Raw genomic sequence first — 22543 nt, 5'->3', positions numbered from 1 at the left:
TTATGTGTTTTCACTTTTTTTTTTCTAAATGGGCCATTTGAGGTCTAAAGTCTATTTTCATTTCTAGTGAAAATTTCAATATATGTATATCCATACTTATATACATATATTATGCACATATGTATTTTATTGTCTATCAATCTATCATCATGGGCATCAACATCAACAAATATGAGTTTGTTGGTTGAAACAGAACAAGAACCTGTCATTTCATTATAGGGAACTTCTAGGTGAAAAATTCCTATTAATTCAGACCATTCCATAAAAACTCATAAATTTAGAGAATTGTCTAAAAATCAGAGATTAAATAACTTGTCCAGAGTCACAGACAATTTTTCAGAGGTAAGATTTGAAGCCAGGTCTTCCAAATTTCAAGGTCAGTTCTCCATCTAACCTGTTACAATGCCTTTCTATGAATATATGTCTATATGTACATTCTGTTAGGGAAAATGCAATCTAGAAAGATTTAGACTAATTTCATGATCTTTCATGCTTGTAGAAAATTGCAGAGCTAGTGTTTGAACCTAAATTCTATGCTTCCAGATTCATATCATTTGCATATTTAGAGTTGGGAATGACTTTAAATAATCTCCAGTCTAATCACTCTCACTATAAAGATTAAAACTGAGATCCAGAAATAAAATATGAGAGCTATCATTCAAACCCTTGTTCACTGACTACAAATCTAATACATCTTCCCCTCCACTAGACCACAGTGTTCAGTGTTTTTTTTTTAAGTTGAAAAATGTATTATGTTAAATATATATTTTATTTTTTCCAATTACATATAAAAACAATGTTTATGATTTTTTTAAGTTTGGAGTTCATATTCTCTCCCTAACTCCCTCTAACTCCTTGCTCTTCCCTGAAATGGTAAGAAATCTGACATAGATTTTACATGAGTTAAAGCACTTTATTAGAATTCAGTGCTTTGTGACTTTGAACTATTATTACTTCAATAAATGTCATGTCAATGACCTGCCTGGCAGGTTGGATTTGAGGTGGGGATCTTACATCATCCTCAGGGTTCATTCTCTCAGACTAAATTATTCCTCATCTAGGGGGCCCAAGTCTTCCAAAAGAGCATGCTGAAGCATTAGACTTTGCCCTTTCCATGGCATGGAAGCTTACAGGGGGCCTTTAGCTTGTCCAAATGAACTAGAATCATTTGTTAGTTGGTTTATGGGCTATGAGCATTTCTTTTTGTTGAGAGCCAGCTGTGCAATTAGGAAAGGAAAGCATGAGAGAAATAAAAAGGGCAGAATTTGGAGCATGAGGCTCCTGTTACCCATGTCTAAGGGTCAGTTGGTCCTTCAGGCTTGGCAGGAGATGTGCTTTCATCTGGAGAATGAGTTTAATTAGCCCTTCTTTATTATCCATACCTGAGTGGATAGCTTGAAAAATAATTTTAATTTTCTTCCCATTTATAAAAAAAAATTAATAATCATTTATTTTCTTTCTCCTCTAACTATTCCCCAACTAGTGGGGAAAAGAAAGGAAAAATCATACCCTAATAACACATATTTATAACCATAGAAGCCAAATTCCCACATTGACACTGTCCAAAAATATGTCACATTCTGCACTTTATCTTCATTTCTCTTTCCAGAGGTGGGTGGAATGTATCATTATAGGTCTCCTGGGGAATTACTATTGGTTATTGCATTGATGAGAATTCTCAAATCATTCAAAGATAGTCTTTGTAATGTCACTGTTCTCATATGAATTGTTCTCTTCATTCTGCTTACATGACTGCATCATTTCATTCAAGTAGATAGCTTTTGTCAGTTTAGATGGTAGAATTCAGCTTCATCTCCCCCTACTAATTACAAAATTTTAATTAATGTGTTTTGGTTTTTCATCACTTTCATTACATAATACACTATTACCTATGCAGGAATCCAAATTTTTTAACTTTTTTAATCCAAAAAAGATGGGGGAAGTTCAGTAAAACTAATAAAACAGGAGAGTATTCATGCACACAGTTTATTCAGCCATTCCCAAACTGATATTTATGTTTATTACTAGGTTAAATGAGATTAGTTCACTGTTTGGGGCACTAAGGTATCTGGATTCATAACACATACCTGTAACTTACCAGATGTGAATCTTTGATTTAGTAATTGCCAATCTCTGGCCCTAGGTTTGTCCTAAATGAAGGGGTTGGATTAAGGATCTCTAAGGTGCCATCCAGCTCTAAAGCCTGTGTTGATACTTTTTATCAAGAAGAGTAAGATAAAAAGCAAAAAAGTCATCTAGGACCTCGAGTTACATTATTTTGGCTATTAAATTGCTCAACAGAAACTATCATTTAAATGAGTGAATTAGAGTTATCCATATTAGTATATTACTGCCTCCATAGACTGTAGATTTCTTGAATGAAGGCACACAGTGAATGCTCAACAGACTTGTGTTGTTGTTGCTGTTGTTGTTTGTAATAGTTGCAGAATGAAAAAGGATTGAACTAAATAAGGGAATACTATTCCAAATTTGGAGGAAGCAGGCTTGAATTTTCAGACTGCTATTTATTTACATGTCCATTTCAAAAAGATATAATAGAATGACCACTGACTCAGTAGTAAGCTCTGCTCAAATGCTTCATTTAATGTTTAGCTCTTCTTGAAATCTAGGGCAAGTGACAATAAGCCTGAACCACAGTTTCTTTTTGCTTTACAATGGGAAAGTTTTAATGAATTGTCTCTCAAATTCCTTCAAGTTCTAAATCAAAGATTTTATTAAATGTAAGAGACCTCAGTTGTTATCTACTACACAAACCATCCTTCCTTCCCCTATTCTGATTAATGGTCATTGAGCATTTCCTTTAAGATTTCCAAAGTAGGTAAACTAATCAGTTTAATTTTTAAATTATTTATTTACTTATTTTACCTTTCCTTCTTTTTAAAAATAATTTGTTTTCAAAATTTCTCCTTCTATCTCACTCTTCCCCCACTAACTGTGAAGGTAAGAAATAAGATACAGAATATGTGAAACCATGCAAAACATATTTTCTTATTAGCCCTATTGCAAAAAAATAAAAAGAAAAAAGGAAAAGGAAGAAAAAGAAAAAAGTGAAAAAAAAACTAGGCTTCGATCTGTATTCAAACAACATCAGTTCTTTCTCTGTTGATGGATATAAATTTTCATCAAAAGTCCTTCAAAATTTTCTTTGATCATTATATTGTTCAGAATAGAAAATTCAATCACAGTTGATCATCTTACAATATTGCTGTTACAGTGTACAATTTTTTAAATGGTTCTGCTCACTTCACTCTGGATCAGTTCATATAAGCCTTCCAAGGTTCTTCTGAAACCATCATATGCATCGTTTGTTGTAGAGTAATAATATTCAAGCACAATCATGTACCAAAACTTGCCTAACCATCCCACAATTGTTAAGTATCCTTTCAATTTCCAATTCCTTGCAATCAGATAAAAAAATAGAGCTGCTGCAAATATTTTTTGCACATAAAGATCCTTTTTAGAAAAAAAAAATCTTCAGAATTCTGACCTATCTGTGATCTTTCTGGGTCTAAGGGAGTTTACAGATTTATAGACATTTGGGCATAATTCCAAATTACTCTTCAAAATGTTTGGATCAGTACATAATTCTAACAATAGTGCATTAGTATTCCAATTTCCCAACATCCCATCCAACATTTGTCATTTTCCTTTTCTGTCATATGTCATTCAGATATGTGTGAATTGGTACCATAGAGTGGTTTTACTTTCATTTCCTTTACTGTACTTTACATTACTTTGCTTTACTTTACTTTAATCAATTGTGATTTGGAACATTTGTTCATATGACTAAAGATAGTTTTGATCTTTTTTTGAAAATTGTTTATTCACATACTTTGATAATTTATAACTTCGGTAATAGCATGCATTCCTATAAAGTTGGCAGAGTTATATATATATATATTTGAGAACTGAAACCTATATCAGAGAAATTTTAAAAAATTTTCCATTTCCCTACTTTCCTTCTAATTTTGATTGCATTGGTTTTTATTATTATTTATTTTTATTGCATTTATTTGTGGAAATAATTTTTGACTTAATATAATCATCCATTTTGCTTACTGTAATATTTTATATCTTGTTTGGTAAAATTTTCTCTTATCCATTGAGCTTAAAAGTAAACTATTCTATGCTCCCCTATTTTGCAAATTTATATCTACTTTTTTTTTCCAGTATTGACATTATCTTGGTAGATGGTATGAGATGTTGGAAGAGAAAATGAGGCTAAAGACTTTGTACATTTAAGCATGAATCAGAAGCCATCTCCTGTGATATTATTGTGGTCTTCTCCAAGTACAAAGGACAATAACCAACATGATCTTTGAGATATATTGCTGTAATTTCTGTGCTAATATTTTATTTAAATTTTTTGCATCAATATTGATTAGGGAAATTGGTCCATATTATTCTTACTCTGTTTTTGCTCTTCCTGGTTTAGCTATCACCACCATTTGTATGATAGAAGAACTTAGGTTAGACTCCTTCTTTCCTTTTTTTCTGGATGTTTTATGTAGTATGGGAATTAATTTTCTTTAAAAGGTTCATAGAATTCACATGTTAATCCATCTGGTCCTGGGGATTTTTTGGAAAGATGTTTAATTTATTTTACTAAGATAGAGTTAAGTATTATATTTCTTCCTCTCCTAATCTTTTAAGATTAATTTTTTAAAATATATTTATTTTAAAAACATTTATACATTTCACTTATTTTGAAAGATTTTTTTTGCATGAAATTGGGGGGGAAACTCCTAATCATTGCTTTAATTTCATATTGACAGGTTATTAATTCAATCCATTTATTTTTGATATTGGTAATTTGTTTTTCTTCTTTAAAAATAAAATTAACCAATTTTCTCTGTTTTATAAAATAAAAATGAGTATTCCTTTATTTTATCAGCTTTGGGGGGATTTTTTTAACCTTCAACTTTATTAATCTGTCCTTTGATTTTCAGGATATTCAATTTAGTTTTTAACATGGAATTTTAAAATTAATATATTTGTAGTTGTTTTGTGTTTTCATATTTAACTCATTTGTGTTTTATCCCTTCATTGATATTGGCATTTAAGGATATAATATTTACCATTATACTTATATTTAACTGCATCAAACAAATTTTCATATATTTTCTCATTGTTGTAATTTTATATTGAAATAATTTTTTTCTTATCTTCCTTGACTCATTCTTTGGTTTATTTTTTAGTTTCCAAATATTTTTCAATCCATATTTTCACAATCCTTTATTGAATGCTACTTTTCAGTTGTGAGAACAGAGAGCTGTAGGAGAATGGAATGTTAAGTGCTAGGTGACTGACAGGCTGGACCTTTGGAACAAGGAGCGAAGGAGCATGGGAAAGGACCACGGAAGCCTGGGAAAGAACCCAGGAAGAGGAGCAGCTTTTGGGTATGAGACTTGTAGGAGAGAGGTGGACTCTCTCTGAACTACTTAGCACTGACCAAAGCCAACTGAGAGTATTACCCTGAAAGACATATCTTGAACCTTGATGTTGCCTGTCAGTCATTGTCATCCTTAAAAAAAGAAAAATTTTGATCCCTTCATCTGGGGGGTCAAGGACTCAGATAGCCTCTGAGCTGATCCCCACTGACCTGCACTCATATCTGCCTCAATTCAATCCTGTTCATACCTGTATACCATAGATAGATTAAGAATAAAGGGGAAGGGAGGGCAAATTCCTGGTTTGGAAGGACCTTGGGGAATTAGGGTTAGGGACTTTCTTTGAGGTTTTACCAACTCCCAGATTCTGCTACTTGACCTACATAAAACCACTGTCATAGAGAAGGTATATTATTTCAGAGGGATGTAGAGGGATCAGGACCTAAGGACAGCTGATCAACCATACACTGTCTCTTTTGGACTCTTGCTGTGCAGCCTTGATCCAGGAGGAGGCTTGTCCCTTGAGAGGATCCATGCTCATCTGCTCTGGGGTATCTTTAACATCAATCAATAGAGAAGGCATCCCCTTAGGCCATCATTGATGACCCAATTCAAACCCCATCATTCCCAAGAATTACCCCCTTCTCCCTGCCCTAGTGCCTTGCAAAGGGAGAGATCCTGGCAGTCATATTCCACCTAAACCTCTCACTTTATTCACTCACTAGGGCAGAGATAAGCAGCTGTTAGTCAACTATAATAGCTTCCCAAACTAACCATTACACAGACATCATCATATGAGAAGGGTATATTTAATATTTCTTCACTAATCTCTGAGGTTTTCATCCCCTAACCAATTGTCAGTATTTGTCACATTGCAATGTACAACTGAGAAAAATGTATATTTTTTTTAATTTCCGTTTATTTTTTCCAGAGGTCTACCAAATATAACTTTTCTAAAATTTTATTGCTCTCCTCAAGTTCTTTCTCATTTATTTTTTGGCTATATCTATCCAGTTTTGAGAGAGGAAAGTTGAGGTCTCCCACAAGAATAGTTTTATTGTCAATTTACTCTTGCAACTTATTAAACTTTTCCTTGAAGAATCTGGATGTTACACCATTTGGTGTGAAATATTTAGTACTGATATTTCTTTATTGTTAATTATGCCTTTTAGCAAAATAAAGTTTCCATGTTTTCCTCTTTTAATTAGGCCTATTTTTCCTTTTGCTTTATCTGATATGATAATTGCTACTCTCCCCCCTTTTTATATCAGCTGAATTATAATAATTTTTGTTGCTGCCCCTTATTTTTAAACAAGTTTCTTTTTCTTTCAAATATTTTCCTCCAAACATTGTGTTGAAATATGATTTCTAATCCATTCTACTATCTACTGTTTTATGAGAAAATTCATTATGTTCACATTTACAGTTGTGAGTACTAATTATATTTCCCTCCATCCTATTTTCCCTTGTTTATTTTTCTGTCTCTTTTGTAATAAGTAATAATAATAGACTATATTGATTGGTAATTGATAACAAAAGATCAGGCAGTTATCTTCTTTCTTCTGCTTTCCCTTCTCCCTCTCTTCTCTTCCTCCTTCCTCCCTTTTCCTCTCTTCCCCTCCCTCTTGCCTCCCCCCTTCCTGGTGATTCTCCTTCTGGTTTCTTCTAAATCAACTCAGGGGTGAGTTAATGATGTTTCAAATGAAATACTTTTTCCCTTCTCTATCTTAATTAAAGAAAAGGGTTTATTGGGGGTTGGCAGGTAAGGATAAGGAAATGGAAAGAGGTTTTGGGGTTTCCCTATCACCAGGATGAACCTTAGGTTGGAGGATGGTGGAATATAGTTCAATTGAGATAAATGGCTGATAGATCTGAAAGTTCAGTCACTATCACAACAGCAAGTCAGAGAGATATATCTGGACTTTTGTCCTTCTTTCTTCTGCCTTCAAAGTCACAAGACCACCTCCTTTCTGTCTTCAAGGCTAGAAGACATAACTCTTCAGTGGTCTCTTCCCTTCTTCCCTCTTTTAAGGTAACAAGGTTCAGCCTACAGCTGGTCTGGCTTCCAACTGCCTTTCCCGGTAACATTCCAATTCAGAATATTTCTCATTTGACTGACAGGTCTTCACTCAGCTAATCCAACCTCTTGCTACAAAATCATTCTCAATTTCTAACTTCCACACTTTTATCCTATTGCTCTGCAAAGGTCTGTTTTGCTTCTGAATATTGCTTCCCTTCATCAGACCTCTCTTCTTTTAGTCCCAGTTCCACCTCTTCACTACCTTCTCCACATATTTCTTTGTTGGTCAAGATAGATTTCTATAATCGACTAGGTGTATTTGTTTTTTCTGTCTTTTTTTAATATCATAGTTCATTATTATTACTATAACTCACCATCATCTAAGACATTTCATTTAAAGTATTCCCCTATTTTTTTTCTGGTTTTGTTTTTAAAATTATTTCCTTATTTAAAATATTTTTCCATGGTTACATGATTCATGTTATTTCCTTCCCCCCTTTCTCCCCACTTGCAGAACCAATGAGCAATTCCAATGGGTTATACATGTATCATTGTTCAAAACACATTTCCATATTATTAATATTTTCAAGAGAGTGATCATTTAAAGCCAAAATCCCCAATCATATACCCATCAAGTCATGTAATTAATTGTATGTCTTTCTTCTGCATTTCTACTCCTCCAGTTCTTTCTCTGGATGTGGATAATGTTCTTTCTTCTAGGTCCCTAGGTATTGTTCTGCATTATTGAATTGCTACTAGTAAAGAAGTCCATTACATTCAATTGTTCCACAATGTTTCAGTTTCTGTGTACAATGTTCTCCTGGTTCTGCTTATTTCATTCTGCATAGTTTCTGTAGGTCTTTCCAGTTTACACAGAATTCCTCCAGTTCATCATTCCTTTCACCACAATAGTATTCTATCACCATCAGATACCACAATTTGTTCTACCATTCCCCAAATGAGGGACAGTCCCTTATTTTCCTTTTTTTTTTGCACAAAAAAAAAGCACAGTTATAAACAACTTTGTACAAGTATTTTTCCTTATTATCTCTTTGGGCTAAAGACCCAGCAGTGGTCTGGCTGGATCAAAGAGTTTTAAAGTCTTTTTAAAGCCCTTTTAAAGCCCTTTGGGCACAGTTCCAACTTGTCATCTAGAATGATTGGATAAGTTCACAACTCTACCACAAATACATTAGTGTACCAATTTGGCATATCTCCTCCAACATTTATTATTTTCCGTTGCCATCATATTGGCCAAATTACTAGTAGTGAGGTAGTACTTCAGAGTTGTTTTCATTTTCATTTCTTTAATCAGGAGGGATTTAGAACACTTTTTCATGTGATTATTAAACTTTGATTTCTTAGTCCAAAAACTGCCTTATCATATCCTTTCACATTTGTCAATTGGGGAATGACTTTTTTTTTTTTGTAAATTTGATTTAGTTCCTTATATATTTGGGTAATTAAACCTTTCTCAGAGAGTTTTGTAATAAAAATTTTCCCCCAGTTTTTTGCATTCCTTCTAATTTTGGTTGCATTGGTTTTGTTTGTACAAAACCTTCTTAATTCAATATTATCAAAGTCATTCATTCAATATTTTGTAATGTTCTGGAAGCACATGGCTCTGGTGTTTTTACATCTATGAGGGGAGGCAAGAGTAGAAAACACTTCCAAACAGCTTATCTAAATGTTAGGCTGTTCCCTGAGGGCTTAACCAACAAGAAAGTGGTTTTTATTTTGCCTAAAATAGAAAGAATTTGCTTTTTTCTACTAAAATAGAAAGAATTTGCTTTTTTCTGTTGTCCATCCTAAATTTAGTCTCTGGCTAAGGCTTTTTATCCACCCTTTTTATCCACCACGAAGGCTAATTGATTAGGGCAGGCTGTACTTAGAATAACATTTTTTCCTCAGAAGTCTCTAGAGGACCCCACCCATTAGCTGTGTGAAACCTTAACCACTAGCCAATAGTGCCACCTTGTTTTTGACTAAATATGACAGTTATAAAGTAATGTTGTGGATGCCAGTTTTAAAATAATATAGCTTAAGTCAAAATGACTTTTAGCAACTTTTTATTTACAAAGAGTTTGAAAGAGTTAAAGTATAAAATGTAGATAAAGAGACAGATTCCAGCAAGCCTATCAACCCTTCTCTGGTGAAGTCTGGCTCAGCCCTGACATGAGCTTCCCCAAATCCCTATCTCCATTTGGATTTCTAGGTTATCCTGAGCCAGAAGTCCAGGCGGTGTCTTCAGCCAGAATTCCATCAATTTAGTCTCCTCCAAAGTCAAGGCAAGAATCTCAGCTACTCACTCCAAACACCAGGAAAGGAATGATTTCTAGGAAATACTGGTCTCTCCTTTTATGCTCCTTTTTCCACATCTCTTCCTGTCACTCTCCTTTCTTCACAGTAACCAAAGACAGTTTTTCAATTTGCCTAGCACTGGCTGTGGGTTAAGGGGTTAGTGGCCTTTGAAGATGTGACCTTACTCTTGTAAGTGACTGTTGAACTCTCATATTTAATTGTAAGTAGGGGTATTTTAAGTTCTTTACTTGATTAGCTAAAAACAGACAAGGGGAAAATTCATCCTATTGTCAAAAGATGAATGTCCTTATAGTTTCTTCTAATTTAAAAAAAAAAATTCTTGATTGTTTGATAGGTATGGCACTGAATAAGTAAATTAATTTGGATAGGATTGTCATTTTTATTATATTAGCTCATCCTACCCATAAACAATTAATGTTTTTCCAATTATTACATCTACTTTTAATTGTGTGAAAAGTGTTTTGTATTGTGTTCATATAATTCCTGCTTGTCTTGGCTGATAGATTCCTAAGTATTTTATATTGTCTTGGGTGATTTTAATGGAATTTCTCTTTCTAACGCTTGCTACTAGTATGTGTTGGAAATACATAGAAATGCTCATGATTTATGAGGGCTTATTTTGTATACTGCAACTTTGCTAAAGTTGTTGATTGTTTCTACAATTGTAGCCCTTAATGAAGAGAGTTTGAAAAATAAAAATAACATTTTTTCCTTTTTCCATTTCTTTCCTATTTACCTTTCATGTTTCTCTTAATCTTTCTGTTTGGATATCAAACTTTCTACTTAGTTCTGGTCTTTTCTTTACAAATACTTGGAAAATCTTCTATTTTGTTGAATGCCCATACTTTCCCCTGGAAGTATATAGTCAGTATTGACTGGATAGGTGATTCTTGGTTGAAGACCCAGTTCTCTTGCCTTTCTGAATATCATGTTACAGGCATTGCAGTCCATTAGGGTGGCAGCAGACAAGTCTTGTGTGATCCTGATTGGTGCTCCTTGGTATCTCAATTGTCTCTTTTTGGCTTTTTGTAGAATTTTTTCCTTAGCTTGAAAGCTCTTGAATTTGGCAATTACATTCCTGAGAGTTGTCTTTTGGGCATTTAGTGTACAGTTCTATGAATTCTTTCAATGTCTATTTTGTATCTTTGTTCAAGGACCTCAGGGACATTTTCTTGGGTGATTTCTTGCAGTATGATGTCAAGAATTCTGTTCATTTCTGACTTTTCAGGTAGACCAATGATTCTCAAATTGTCTCTCCTTCCTCTGTTTTCCTGATCTGTCACCTTGTCAGTGAGATATTTTATGTTTTCTTCTATTTTGTCACTCTCTTGACTTTCCTTTATTAATTCTTGCTGTTTTACAAGATCATTGGTTTCCAGTTGCTCCATTCTGGTCCTTAAGGCCTGGTTTTCTGCTTTAATTTTTTTTAAATTTCTGCTACAATATTTTTTTTTTATTTTCTCTTTGAACCATTTCCTACTTCTCTTGCCAGAAAGCTTTGATCTTTTTGATAAGCTCCAATTTAAATTCTTCCAAAGCTTGTGGACAATTTCCATTTTTTAGAAGGTTTTGTCTGTGTTTGAATTTCCTCCTGTATTTCCTCTGTAGCCTGGGTTTTTCCTCCATAAAAATTTTCGAGGATCGCTGCCTTTTTTTTTGTTTTGTTTTTCTTGGGGAGTGTTTGTTGGTCCTATTTTTTGCCATCATGGTGGAGGTTTTACTATCCCTTTTTACTCAGAAATTTGAGTGAGTTGGGCACGTTCTCTGTGTATTGAGTTAAGGAGCAAGAATTTTTCCTGAGGCAAGCTCTTGAATCTCCACATCTGCTGTTTGCAGCTCTTCTCTGCTCTGCCTTCCTGGGAGCACCCATGGTCCCCAGTTTGCCAGGGTTTCAGGTGTAGCTGCTCTCAGGGGTAGGTATTTGGTAGTCTTAGTCAGCTCCCAAGGTCTTAGAGGTGCCCCTTCCTAACTCTAGAGGTGCCCCTTGCTCACTTGTTGATTCTGGTGCATGCTGGCTCTGACTCCAGCTCTGTAGGTGAGGGAAGATCAGCTCATGATTGGGTGGAAGCTTTTTCAACCCCTTATTGTGTGGAAATGCCCAAACCCCACATACCTTCAATGCTACACCCTACTGTAGAGTCCCTCCATTCTTATGACAATGTTTTTTTTCTTTTTTGGTCTTTTGAGGTAGTCTATATCTCTGGTTGCTGGGGAGAGGAAGTGTCCCACATTTAGACTGCTGCCATGCTTACCCAGAAGTCCCTTAATAATTAACATTTAAGTACTGTATTTAATATTTTTGAGATTGAATCTAAAAATAGGAAAGTCTCTATACGTAACTTTTAAGTAGGATATTGTACACTTATGGAGATTAAAATCTAAAAATAGACATCAGATACAATTTAAATCTTCACAATCAGGGAAGAGATAAGTACCTTCATTGTTACAATCAGGGGAGAGTCAAATCCAGTATTCACAATATGTAAGTTAATTTTGGTAAAATTGTCATTTTTATTATAATAGTTTAATCTAACTATGGGAAATTACCAATTTTCCAGTTGTTTATATATGATTTTATTTGTATGAAAATGTTTGGGAATATTGATCATATAATTTCCATGTTTTTCTCAGCAAGTCATCTCTGGGTATTTTAAAAGTGTGGAGATATATTAAATTGATTATTTCAGTCTCGTGATCATAGACTTATAGAAATGCTAACAATTTTTGTGAATTTATTTTGTATACTGAAGCTTTGTTAAAGCTATCAAATATATCAACTAGATTTTTAAAAATTCTTTAAATTTAAAATTTCCTCTTTTAATTCTTTCAATTTCTTTTACTTTTCTCATTGCTAGAGCTGGCATTTATAGTATAATATTAAATAAAAGTAATAATAATGGGTGACCTTGCTTTACTCCTGATCTTTCTGTGAAGGTTTTAACTTATCTCTATTAGAGATAGTGCTTGTCATGATTTTAGAGAGATATGACTTATAGTTTAAATAAAACTTCATTTATTGCTGACTTTGATTTGTTGTTTCTTTATATTTCACAATAATTACTTTTCACTTCTTCAATGCTAAATTTCAATAGATTGTTTTCTTTAGTGAGTTTTTGTACTTGCTTTTTCATTTGGTCAATTGTGCTTTATAATGAATTCTCCTTTTCATTGGATTTTTTTTCTCTTTCATCATTCATCATTAATGTTTTTAAGATGTGATTTTCTTTAGTATTTTTTGTGCCTCTTTTACCACAATGTTGATTTTCTTTTTATATTTTTCAGGTATCACTTTAATTTCTGTTTTCAATTTTCCCCTATTTCTCTTATTTTATTTTTAAAGTAATTTTTGATATCTTTCTGGAATTCTTATTGGACTTGTATATAATTCATTTTTTCTTTGATGCTTTGCTCGTGGCTGTTTTGACACCATTATTTTCTTCTGAGTTTTTGTTTTGACCTTCCCTGTCAGTATATAAGATTTTTATGATCAGTTTAATTGATGACATTGCAACACAGAAGAGATCTGCAAGAAAAAGCAAGAGGCTTGGAATTTGGTGAAACACCAATCAACAAAGATGGAGACAGAGTTCCAATAGAATCTTGAAGGGAGCAGTTAGGAAGCCCAGCTGCTTCAACTTCACTTCATTTCTCTTCTGACTGTTGGGAAGAAGATTAGAAGCTGGACTCCTTCTCTTGGTCAATGATTATTTATATGACTGAGTACTGAAAAGACTTTGGAACTTAGATCAGAAGAAACTCTGTCATCCTTTGCTAGCAACATCTCCCCTTAGAGAAAATTATCTTTATGTCCTGAGTTGAACATATTGAGAAATCTCTAATCAACAGGGAAATATAGGAAGTTAGGGAAATCAATTTTCCTCTCTCCTCCTCCAATCTCCCTACATCCCTTCCTTAATGAATAAAATTTCTTAGTTAAAAGATTTTAGGGTTTGAATTAGTTATTAAAAGAACCCTTCAACCTTATCATTCTGAGAAGAGCATTCAAATCAGTTGAGAAGAGAATAGGAAGTGGTGTAGGGGGGAGGAGAGCAAGATCCAATTTTTCCTTCAGCTTTCTTCCTGTTGTCCCTGTTCTATTACCATAATTCTCCTAAGAAGGGTCTCTATTACATAAGGTTCTTTGTTGTTACTGTTAGTTCATTTTTTATTCTGTTTTTTTTTTTCTTTTGAATTTAGGTTAAATTCAGACTTTAGGACAGAGTTGGAAAGAACATTTTCTCAAGCTTCAGGTTTTTTGTGTGTTGATTTTTCCAGAGATATGGGGTTTTGTAAGTTTTTAGTGATTCCAAGATGGTATGATCCAAGGAGAGGTTCTTCTAGCCTGGTCTTTATCCAGCAAGGAACCTTGCTTCTTTATACCAGTAAATGCTACTACTCCTTTTGGCCTAGAACTATGACCAGATCTCCCACTTTCTTACAACCACAAGCATTAATGATTCTGCCCTATAACTGTGTCTAGGGCCCTTGATCGTCTTTGACTACAAGCACTCATGATCTTCTTTATCTAGACTTATGTATAAACAATGAAACAGGGGCCTGTACTCAGTACTAGCAAACTGTACTCTTTAAACATTATCTGACTTATTGCCCAAACCCTTAGAACCTCTGATTTCTCAAAGCTACTGCTGCTCCTATTGCAACTACCTTCAAGGTCTGGTGCTACTGTTGTGGTGGTCAGTGTTATTTGTTGGGTTACCCCACCCCATCCCAGTGTCAAGCAGTTTTCCTGTTGACCTCCTGAGTTGTTTTGGATTGGAAAATGTTACATTTTGATCATTTTTTAGTCCTGATGTTCTAGAAATTTGATTTGAAAATTATTTAGAGGGAAATACTAGCACAATCCAACTGAGTTGCTGTTTATAATCAAAGATCTTGTATTTGTCTCTTGATTTCTCCTTATTCCTTTTTTCATAACCACATTTCATTATTTGAAAGTTTCTAATTGTTACATTATTGTTGTTTTTCCTGATATTAAATCTTAATTTGTCTATATCAATTATGTTATTCCTAGATCTGTCTTATCTTTTGCAGTGTTTTTTTTTTTTAAATCGAGTGCCTAGTTCAGTGCCTGGTACATGATGAACACAATGTTTATAAATGGAATATATTATTTTAAAAAATGAAATGTTTCTTCCACATGACATTTCTTTAAATACACTAAGATTATATACCATCTGAATCTTTTTTTCTTCATGCTAAGCATCCCTCATTACTTTAGTCAATCTTCATATGACATGGACTCAAGACACTTCACCATCATTTTCCCCTTCAGATTATGGGTCTTAAGATAGGATGGCCCAAAATAATAATAAAAAAAAATTACTACAGAATAGACCTGAAAGAACTTGAGAAGAGACAGATTATCTCCTCTTTATCATCTTGAGGAAATTATGTCTCTTTTATGTAGAACAAGATCACATTTTTCCCCAGCATTCTATACTATAAAGAGCTGATTATATGAAGAGCACTATGAAAGGCTTTAGGCATATATAGATGAAACGAAAAATAGTCCCTTCAAGAACTTTCCATTTTATGGACAAAATATACCATGTAAATATACAAGTGCATATAGGATCATTTGAACAGGGAGAAAGTATTAGAAATGACTTGGATAAGTAAAAGCCTCAATAAAAGGTAGAAGATGAGTTGCTCCTTCAAGGGAAACATATTCTACAAAATTGTTTTGAGGAAGCTGCCATTATTGAGTTTTTGAGACTTTCTAGCCTTACTCTCTTTCAAGGCATGTTTCCATTTATTAGCTCACTCCTACTATCACTGTTGACTAAATAATGTACTGTATATAATAACCATTTTCATCAGATCAAAGGAAACATACTACATTATTTTCATCACCAAAGACTGGGCAAAGATACCTCTTATATATAACATGCTTTATAAATGAGGAATTGTCATCTCCAGTTTATTTTCCACTATATCTTTCATAGTAACCTGGTGTTTCCTAATGGTTAGCTTAAACTGGGGAGGTTTTTTTTGGGGGGGAGAATAGACTTTTGTGGAAGAGATAACAATGCTACTGGCTTATTATTGATCCTTCAGATTTCTATGCAAAGGATTTTTTTCTTCATCACCTGGCTATTTCATAATAATATGCTGATGTTGATAGTGATGATGAGCACCAGAATTTATATACTGTATTAAAGCTTATGTTATGCTATGTTATGCTGATTTTAATAATAGAATATGTGTATGCAGTGCTTCCAAGCTTATGTAAAGGTGCTACATCTTTAATCATTAGTCTCACTTTACAGATAAGAAAATGGAGTCACAGAGAAGTAAAGTGATTTGTTCATAATCCCAGACTTTATTTCTCTAGACAACACAAGGAAGATGTGAGATAAATTTTAAAAGTCCCTGAAAAACAAACAAAAAAAAAGTAGTAGTCATTTGTACTTTATAGATCACAAAATAAGTCCATAAATATTTCCTAATTTGTAATCAAACAATTACCTTGTAAGGTAATATTAGTATTCTTTCTAAAGGAAGTATAAAACTCCATGTCAAAAAACCTGGGTTTAAGAACTGACTTCTTTTTTTCTATTTCTGTAATTTTTAGTATAAAAATTAAATTACCTTTGTTGAATTTAATTAATAATATGGGCAAGTCACTTTGTTTCTATGAAATTTACTTTCTTCACCTGGAAAATAAATAAAATACATCTTAGATGACCACAAGTTAATATTTTGAGGATCAAGTGAAATAATACCTATTGAAGGGTCTTACAGTTGCAAAATAATAAATGCATGTGTACCGTTATGTGGAAATAGTTAGAGCAAGGATTCTTACAGGTCAGATAAATTATACTCCAAAGAATATGACAGATTGGACAGAGACAGAGGAGGGAAAGAACCTTCCAGGCAGGTATACAATATGAACAAAGACTTGGTGATGGCTAAGGAAACTGGTCTGATTTAAGTGAAAAATTTGTGCCTGTGAGTCATTATTACTTGACCCTTCCTCATTCATGCTTTTTCTTGGCTGAAATCAGTAGTGTCAAAAAAAATTTTTTTCTTGCATCTCTTACAAATATGGCTTGAATGTAATTATGTATAAATATATACATATACATAAAAATGTATAAATAAAAAATAAAACAATTACAGTGATTACAGCTCCAGTCCCACTTTGTTAATGTTTAAATCAAATAGAACTGTATATTGAGTAATTGTAAAGGATGAATATTATGGTTGAGACTGAAAAAATCTAAATTGAAATGGTCACCAAGGGAAATCCCAAATGATAAAATTCCCAAGTCAGCTGCCAAATTTTATGGTCATTTAATTACAACAGGAGGAAGAAAATATTAGAGGGAGAGAGGGGGGCGAGAGAGAGAGAGAGAGAGAGAGAGAGAGAGAGAGAGAGAGAGAGAGAGAGAGAGAGAGAGAGAGAGAGAGAGAGAGAGAAGGAGAGAAGGAAAGGAGTTTAACTCAGAACCACTCTGGCTCAGGCTGAGGCAAAGCAGGCATTAAGACCTTGGAAAGCCAAGGCAGAGAAAAGAGATCAGTCTTTATCACTCATGTGACCGGTCTGAAGGAAAGCTGTTTGTAGGGCTCCTCCAAGCTCAAGCTCCAGGATCAATCTGAACTCTAGCCCTCTCCACAGGAAGTCACAAGAACACCAGAGGCTGTTCTCTACCTCACTTTCTGCATCTCACATGTGCCAATGGTGGCTCAAGCTTGACTTTGGACAGCCCAGAGACCTGTCCTTTTTTTGCACATGTCTGTTGAAGGCCATTTTCTCAGATAATTAAATCTTGAGTTTAATGCAGACCTTCCTAATCTTGTTAAACTAAGAAGGGAGGAGAAATGTAGTTTCCAAGACCTGATTCTATTATTCCAAGTATCTCTATTGTTATTGATCAGGAAATAACTAAATCAGATCTTTTAAAGAAAGGTCTGATTAGGGTGGAATAGTTTTGAAATTCACATAATCCAGCTGAAAAATTAACCATCCTTCTTCCAAACCTGAGAAGTGGATATTTGCCAAGTATTCCTAGTTCTAAGCCTGTTGTAAAATGAATCCATGAATCCAAGTACATTTCTTTATACTTTATTCTCTTTCCTCCTCCCCCAATGCATACATTTATGCAGGTACCAGACAAATTAATCAATAGAAAGTATTAGGGTGGGGAGGGGGCTGAGATTAACCATTTGTCAGGGACAGTACCCTTTCAAGAATGATAGACTCTGGTGGAAACTCTTTAAAGCGAGTTTTCTTTAGTTTGAATGGTCCTTAGGCAACATTCATGACCAATTGCCTCCTTGAACAGAAAAAAGTTCAGGGTTTTTATGCCCTAAAGGGATTGGGTCTAAGTGACTTGGAAAGGAAGAATAGGGAGTGTGATGAACAATGGGAACAAAGAAGTGGGGCAATCAAGGGAGAAAAAGTAACAGAATAGGTAGGTGCCTTTGGGTGGGGCTTAAACATAAACATATACTGTTTATGACATCCTGATCATAAAGGTAGATAAGATCTTGAGAAACCTAGGGATATTTGAGATCATAAATGATGTTTGAGATGTGGACATCATAAAGGTGGGTAAGTTGTTTGGAGAAACCTACTGCATTTGAGATGTAAATAAGAGGTATCTCCTTGTGCACAGACCCTTATCTTTAGGCTAGTGTAAATACATCCAAAGCTTAGAGGTAGAAGAATCTATGGTTTTTTCAACTACCAGACCCACAAGGTGAATTCCTCATGTAATCTTTGACCTGTGATGTCTCTAGGAATTTGGGACATACTGCCCTGGTGCCCACCAGAAAAGGATAGTAGTGACCATCCACTTCCATGAGGAAACTGAGAACCAAGGTCATAAAGTGACATTCTCACGGTCAGATAATATTAGGAAATGTAGGATTTGAACACTGCCATCTTGACCCCAAATTCAAAACATCTCATCAGTTTCTGGATGGCATGGGAATTGATCCTTTTATGGTCAGACTAATAAAATTTCAGTGTTTTGGGAGGGATTAAAGCAAGGATTTGCAATTTGGAGTTCATCTCTTCAAAAATAATTTGATAATTATTTCAATAAAATGTGTTTCCTTTGTGACAATAGGTATTTTACTCAATTCCTTTAAAATATTATTCTGAAAAGTTCATAGGATTCACCATCCTGCCAAGGATATTCTGAATTTAAAAAAAAAAAAGTAATGAAATCTTGGATTTAAGTATTCATCTAGACAACTGGTATCAAATTCAATATAAACCAGTCTCACTAAATTGTGCATAAGAGTCTCTTTGAATAGCATATTGACTTAGAAAACCATGTATTAACATTATCTATGTTTTATTGATTTTTTTAATATCTTGCTAAATATTTCCCAAATATATATTTTATGTGATTCAGACCTTATTTCAAAAGTTGTGGAAACCTGATGTTTGACATTTCTAACCTAGACCAACTCAGCATAAAAAGTCCTACTACAAAATTCCTGGCAAGTTTTCATTAATAATTTCTTATTATTTTTGCTTACTTTAATGTAGTTTTTCATTTTCTGTGAAGTCTGTTCTTCATGATGATAATTTAACTATTGCTTTTTAAGATCATGAAAGATTTCACAGGAAGGCATCTAGGAGTTCTTTGACTTTATGGAGGACCAGACATGAGTAAATAAATTCAAGTTACAGCTGATAGGATCTTTGTTGACAATAGAAAATAATTTGACTTTGTGGATTAAAATTATGGATTTTTTTTCCTCATAAAAATTATAGAACTATTTTCCCTGAGGAGTTTGAAGAAGAGAACAAATAGATATTTGAATAGTTTGAATAATAATCTACATAAAGTAAGGTATTACAACCGATGCTCTATTATTCTATTGATCTTTGTAATGAGACTGAAAATGTGGACATTTTGAGGATTTGTTAAAGGAACATTCGGTGTTTAGTCTGGAGAAGAGTAGACATAATGGGAATATAATAGCTATCCTCAGGTATTGGGTGATTATCAAGTGAAAGAGGAAAATCTGTCTCTAAAGGAAATGAGGTGCTATAAATGGCAATGTTTTCCTCATAACTGAAAGTACCTTCAAACAGAAGCTATAAGAACACTTGTCAAAGTTCTTTAAAGAGATTCCTAGTGAAGCCTGAATTAGACTCAATGGCTTTTGGTGGTCCCTTCTAACTAGTTTGGCAGTTTTGTGATTTGTGAACTGAAGTTCTTCTGGATCCTCTATGCTACAAGACCACTCTTTGGGGAGTTAAGAACCCCCTTTATGCTAAGGAAATGAGGTTAGCTATGCCATACGATGTTTAAGTGTCTCCTCTCTCCCTTCCCACCCAGTTGGGAGGGGGGGGGGACTCCCTTGCTGTACAATGAGCCCCTGCTCAAACAAGCAAACAAACAAAATCCAGTGATGAGTCACTGCCAGCTCTCAACATACTTGCCTCCTCCTTCATAATGAGTGAGTTGGGGAAGCACCATCATTACCACTCAAGGTGCCCTGGCATGGAGTCAGAATAAGAGTGGAGGCAAGGACAATTTAGGGGCTCTTAGCCAAAAGTCTAGCGGGGCCGGTAATCAGCCAGATGGAGAGGAAATGAAAGCCTTGGGTGGGTGTCCAACTCCTGTTAACCAATATAATCATGAAAGGCATAGAATCTGAGAGTTTGAAGAGAACTTAGAGGTCATTCAGTCCAAGCCCCTGTATGACGGATGCATTTTCTTTGTGGTGTATTGGCAGCCAGCCTGAGTCTCTCCAATGACAGAGAAGTCATTACTTCCTGTCTTACTACTGCCATTCTATTGCCAAATAATTCTAATAAAATTACATACCAACTTAGAGACATTTAAAGCTATATAATCTTAAGTTTATGCAACAATCTCATGAGGTAGATAAAATCTTATTAGGCACACTTTATAGAAAGGGAAAGGACAGCTAGGTGGTACATTGAGTAAGAAAGATTCATCTTTATAAGTTACTTGTGATACTTATTAACTACATAGCACTGAGTAAGTCATTAAACCCTGTTTGCCTCAATTCATCACATGTAAAATGGGCTGGATAAAGAAATGGCAAACCAGTTCCAGTATCTTTGTCAAGAAATCCCAAATCAAGTAAAAAAAAAAGAGTCAGATATGACTCAAATGATAGAACAATATAGAGGAGGAAACTGACTCTCAATTTTTGTCTAGAGTCACCACACTAGTAAGTATAAGACTTTGGATTCCAACCTAATTCTAAGTTTAGCATTTTTGCATTATAGCACACTGACTCTCACAGTAATGGCTAAAGAAAATATCAAGGAAATACTGAAAACATGGCCTGAATAAAGGTTTTGTTTGAGAGAGCAAAGAGGATTCTTTTAATTACCTTACAATGAAAATCCTGGCATATCTTGTTATGGGCAAAATTCTGACCTTCGCAATATTTCCCTATTGCTCTAATGTTATAATTGTCTCTTCTAGAGAAACTCAGAAATATTAGTAAGTATATCTTCTAATTTCCATTCATCTGTGATATTCCATTATGACTTCTTAGTGTTGAGATTAGTTATTTGGCAGAGACCATTGTGTCTCTATCTTGTCTTTGGGGATCCTTTATACCCATTGGATAAATATGCCTGAGCCAGGAGAAGATACCCCAAGATTCTAACATTTGGCATACGGCCATATATTGTTAGCTCCCAGAGATTCTTATTGTTTTCCATAAGCCACCCACAGTGCTTGAAAACATAATAGACATTTGATGGATGTCAGTTAACCAAATGATCAAGAACTGGTGCTCATTAGCTTCTATTTTGGCCAAAATAGAACTCCCAATGAGACTGTAAATGGATTTAGTTTACTGCCTCAAGTGCTTTCCCACTAAAGGTCTTTTGATAGCTGGGCAATGGGAATTGGAATCTGATTAACTGACTACCCTCTCTAATCTAGCAGTGATGAGCCATGTTGAGAGGCTTGAGTGGAATGTCACACTCTTTGAGAATGATGAATATCTAACTAGTTTTGGGCTCAGATACACTCAGAAGTAACACAATAAGACAAGATTCATGCTTCACCTAAGAAGTAGACCATATAACCCCTAAAGTCCTGGAATCAGTTAAAGGTATCTTTAAGGGTATCTAATGTAATATAGAAAAATATTTTCATAGTTTCACATGTAAAATGTATATAATATTGTTTACCATCTTACCAGGGGTTGGGAGGGAGATAATTTGAGACTTAAAATCCTTTGGAAAATATTCCAAACTGTTTTTACATGTAATTGGGGGAAATTTTTTAAGGAATTTGATATAGTATCTAATATAACTTAAAGTTAATAAAGCAACTTTTCTGCAGAAGCTTCAATGACTGGTTATCCTTCCTTTATTTCAAGGTCACTAGTGAGAGCCACTCCTTCCTGAAAATCCTTACTCTAATTTTGAATAACCAATTTTAGAAAGTTTTAATTTCTTTGGTTTTAATTTCTTATACTAAATTCTCTATCTCATTGCATTTCCTGCCTATCCTTTACACTAACTACTGTCTTCTAAGAGTAAAAAAAATAAATAAATAATCCCTCTTCACTTGACAGTCCTTTAGACACTGAAGATGGCTACTCTGCCCTTCCAAAGTGTCCCTTCATCAAGCTCAACATTGCCAGTTACATGTTGGAAACCCATTATTATGACCATCCTAAAAAATATTGCTAATTAAGTAAGTTGCTTCTAATCTGCACCCTGATATAAACATGCTTTTACCAGATATGTTATGTTCCCCACAAGCTCCGGAAGTCAATGAAAGATAAAACAAGCATTTATTAAGTA

Source organism: Monodelphis domestica, chromosome 1 (genome assembly GCF_027887165.1).
Source record: "Monodelphis domestica isolate mMonDom1 chromosome 1, mMonDom1.pri, whole genome shotgun sequence".
Taxonomy (NCBI): domain Eukaryota; kingdom Metazoa; phylum Chordata; class Mammalia; order Didelphimorphia; family Didelphidae; genus Monodelphis; species Monodelphis domestica.
The sequence above is the reverse complement of the archived record's forward strand: the minus strand, read 5'-3'. Positions refer to the sequence as shown.